We start from the raw sequence: 4,272 nt of genomic DNA on the forward strand, positions 1-4,272 counted from the left end.
CTGTCAGTCAGTCCCCAGGTCGTAGAACCCACTGTTGGGCCTACTCGTCAACAGCAGCAAGACTGCTTTCGGCCTCCATTAATATCACATCACAGCGAATGGCATCTGCATGATGTTTGGAAAAACTGTAACCACATTTAAAAACAACTTTACCGACATTGTCGTGTTTTACTGTGACTTCACCAAAACTGCGGAGACGACGTAGATCTCTCCGCCTGCGCGTGCGTGTGTCGGACCTCTGCTCTCTGACAATATGCAGAGACTACAGATAAGCTCTCAGGTACCGACAATTGGCACTGTTTGATTTTACGTGAACCCATACTCGGTAGTACCGACGTGATTTGGTCGGTACCGGTAAAGGTACCGGGTACGGTACCCAACACTAGACTCCATTCATTCCCATTTGGAGATCCATTCTTTTTGACTGGCGAGATGGCGGCGGCCGGAAAACACCAACTTCTACAGTGAGTTGTTAAACAACCTTCTTTTTAGTAAAGTCACACAAACAATGTTCTCAATGCTGAGTTCATGTGTAGAGCCCCAGGTGATACTCGTAGCAAAGTCTCATGTTGTGTCGAGCCTTCTTAGAGTTTGAAAAATAGGGATTTTGTGGCTAGCATAAAAGTGCCCCTCGCACTCCCATTTAAAAAGCCACTGGACCGAAAAACGATGACACGGTAAATCTCAAAAGTGCTATCCACGTTGACAAAAACAACATAGGTTACATTTTGGCGAGAGTTACTCTCATTACTCCCAAGTATTACTCCCGGGAAACAAACCCATTTCCTGGGTGAAAGTCTGTGTCCCCCGGGACACCCCCGCATGTTTTATAGCCAACCCATGTCTGGGTGCAGGTGCTGTCGGACAAGACGAATTCTCCTTTTTTTTTTTTTAACAACTGTTTGTTTTACAAATCAGACAGACTTTTCTGTTGAATACCTGTCATTTTGCTACACACCTTCATCGCCTTTGTTAATGCATGTTTCTGTTTTTGACTGAGAGAAGCATACAAACAGATGAAGGAAGTAGTCGAAGTAAAACAAAAGTCATCAGGTACTTGTCAACTTGGAACTCAGCCAACTTCCTCAGACAGAAACAGCTCTGCTGGCTTTACTTCCTTTACTACAGCGGATCAGGTTCTACTTGGAAAGGAAACGTGATTAACGCTATCTGGAGTTACCAGGTGGAAACCCAAGCCCAGTTGCCAGAAAAACCAGTTGGCATTGTACGTTCCTGCGAACTGCAGATACATTGACGACATGGGCGTACCCATTGCTAAGGTGCTGCCTGAATAATAAAGGTTGTTAAATAATAAGTTAAAATTAACTGACCTAACCCAATTCAAACCATGTCATTACCACAGAGACATTATGTCCTTTGGTAGCTAATTACAGTGGTACCTGTAGGCTCAATTTAACAGCACAAACATTCAGCATAAGTATAGTGTCATAATTCCCTATTGTAATATTGTAAACACTAAATACAGTATTCTATAGAACACTTTAACTTGATCCTCATGTATTACTGCTTGGCTGGTCCTTTATACTGCCCACTGACACCCACATGGTTTCAAAGCTATTGGTGTCCAATTTTTGCTCTCCAGACATCTTTTTCATCTCCAACAACCTTTTTAGATCAGGGGAATCCATTTTGTTTTCTTCAGTTGTTGGACCTCAGTATTTCTAAAAACCTGGTAAACCTTGGTTGATATGAAACATATCCGGCACCCTTTAGCGTCTGTATGAGATGCACCGGGTTTTAAACTAACTACAATGTAAAACTATACGTGTCAATAATAGAGGTTTGGAGCAAGTGCTCCGGAAGTAGGGGGACATACAGTGGTGTGAAAAAGTGTTGCCCCCTTCCTCATTTCCTGTTCCTTTGCAGTTTTTCACACTTAAGTGTTTCGAAACACAACCAATTTAAACAATAGTCAAGGACAACACAGTAAACACAAAATGCAATTGTAAATGAAGGTGTTTATTATTAAAGGTAAAAAAAATCAACACCATCATGGCCCTGTGTGAAAAAGTGATTGCCCCCCTTGTTAAAACATACTATAACGTGGTTGTCCACACCTGAGTTCAATTTCTCTAGCCACACCCAGGCCTGATTATTGCCACACCTGTTCACAATCAAGGCATCACTTAAATAGGAGCTGCTTGACACAGTAAGGTCCACCAGAAGATCCTTAAAGCTACACATCATGCGAGACCCAGCGAACCACAGTGAGAGCCATTATCCACAAATGGCGAAGACATGGAACAGTGGTGAACCTTCCCAGGATGGCCCCGCCCAAAATTACCCCAAGAGCGCGCGACGACTCATCCAAGAGGTCACAAAAGACCCCACAACAACGTCCAAAGACCTGCAGGCCTCACTTGCCTCAGTTAAGTCAGCGTTCAGCCTCCACCATCAGGAAAAGACTGGGCAAAATGGCCTGCATGGCAGAGTTCCAAGGAGAAAACCACTGCTGAGCAAAAAGAACATCAAAGCTCGTCTCAATTTCTCCACAACACATCTTGATGATCCCAAACTTTTGGGACAACATTCTGTGGACGATGAGACAAAGTGAACTCTTTGGAAGGTGTGTGTCCAAGTATATCTGGCATAGAAGGAACACTGCATTTCATAAAAAGAACATTATACCAACAGTAAAATATGGTTTTGGTAGTGTGATGGTCTGGGCTGTTTTGCTGCTTCAGGACCTGAGACTTTGCTGTCTACCAAGAGATCCTGAAGGAGAATGTCCGACCATCGTTTGTGTACTCAAGCTGAAACGAACTTGTTCTGCAGCAGGACAATGATCCTAAACCACACCAGCACTCCACCACCGAATGGCTGAAGAAAAACAAAATGAAGACTTTGGAGTGGCCTAGCCAAAAGTCCTGACCTGAATCCTATTGAGATGTTGTGGTATGACCTTAAAAAGGCTGTTCATGCTCGAAAACCCTCTAATGTAACTGAATTAGGACAATTCTGCGAAGATGAGTGGGCCAAATTCCTCCAGGACGCTAAAAGCCTCATTGCACGTTATCGCAAACGCTTGGTTCAGTTGTTGCTGCTAAGGGTGGCCCAACCAGTTATTAGGTTTAGGGGGCAATCACTTTTTCACACAGGCCATGATTTTGGATTTTTTTCACCTTTAATAAAACAACAAACATTAAATAAACATTTCAAATTGCATTTTTTGTTTCATTGTGTTGTCCTTGACTTGGTTTAAATTGGTTTGATGTTCCGAAACACTTAAGTGTGACAACGTGCAAAGGAACAGGAAATGAGGAAGGGGGCAAACACTTTTTCACACCACTGTAGTATATCATAGTAGCGCCAACCTCGGTGGAAGGAGGAGGTCGGGTGGATGGGGGGGTGTCATATACACACACACACACACACACCCACACCCGGACTTCCACCCACGAGGCCCTGGTTCATGTCACGCTCATGCCCCTTGTGAAAGTGAAAAACTTGTAACTTAACAAACGTAATTGTTGTAAAATAGATGACTATATTGATGGGTGGCAGCAGTTCAGAAACAAGATTCAACATATCAGTTGTTTGCAGAAACGTACAATGACAATATTTTATTCTGGCAACTGGTTTGGAATCCCGAAAGTAACTCTACCTCCAGCTTGTTGTATTTTTTAATAAATTCATTTAGGTATATCCGTGTAGGTCAATATCAGAAAATTATGCAAACAAACTGTTTGAGGGACTAAAAGTTGTTTTGAGGTAATATGGAGCTGAGAGATTACAGGGCCTTTTTCCAAATTTGAATATTTCTATGAAGGTTGCCAGATTTGGTTGATGGGCACAGGTTTTTGTTTTTTTTTGCTTAAGTTGGCACAATGATACCAAAACTGGCAACCTTACTGTGACAACATTTTGTTGAACACAGTCACTGCACACAGCTGTTGGACAAAAACTACTTCCAGCAGACACTGATAAATAAGCATATTTCCCGACAACACTATATTATCTGAGGCCTGTATTTCTGTGCCCAAGGAAAACCCAGTCTGTAAAAAAACAACAGAATTTGTCTACAAGGTTTTGACAAAACTCCTCGTCAAAGAAAATCTTTCTGACAGTTAACAAGAGTCTTTTGCACAAATTCCTCTATAAATGTCCTCCTTTCTGAATAAACCTGTCCACACACTAACCCACAAAGTAACTAAATGCAGAAAGCATGACCCTTGCATCAGACTGGATCTTGTGTTCTAGCACTAAACGCTAAATTTCACAGCATGGAGTCTTTCCACTGCCATATAAAAT

General features: G+C 42.3%; 1 long non-coding RNA gene across 1 annotated transcript in view; it reads right to left on the reverse strand.

Moving 5' to 3' along the window:
• LOC116702137 (uncharacterized) overlaps positions 1-4,272 on the reverse strand; it is a 15,652-nt gene that overhangs the window by 5,915 nt on the left and 5,465 nt on the right. The window lies entirely within an intron of this gene.

This window comes from Etheostoma spectabile, chromosome 14, assembly GCF_008692095.1.
Source record: "Etheostoma spectabile isolate EspeVRDwgs_2016 chromosome 14, UIUC_Espe_1.0, whole genome shotgun sequence".
Classification (NCBI taxonomy): domain Eukaryota; kingdom Metazoa; phylum Chordata; class Actinopteri; order Perciformes; family Percidae; genus Etheostoma; species Etheostoma spectabile.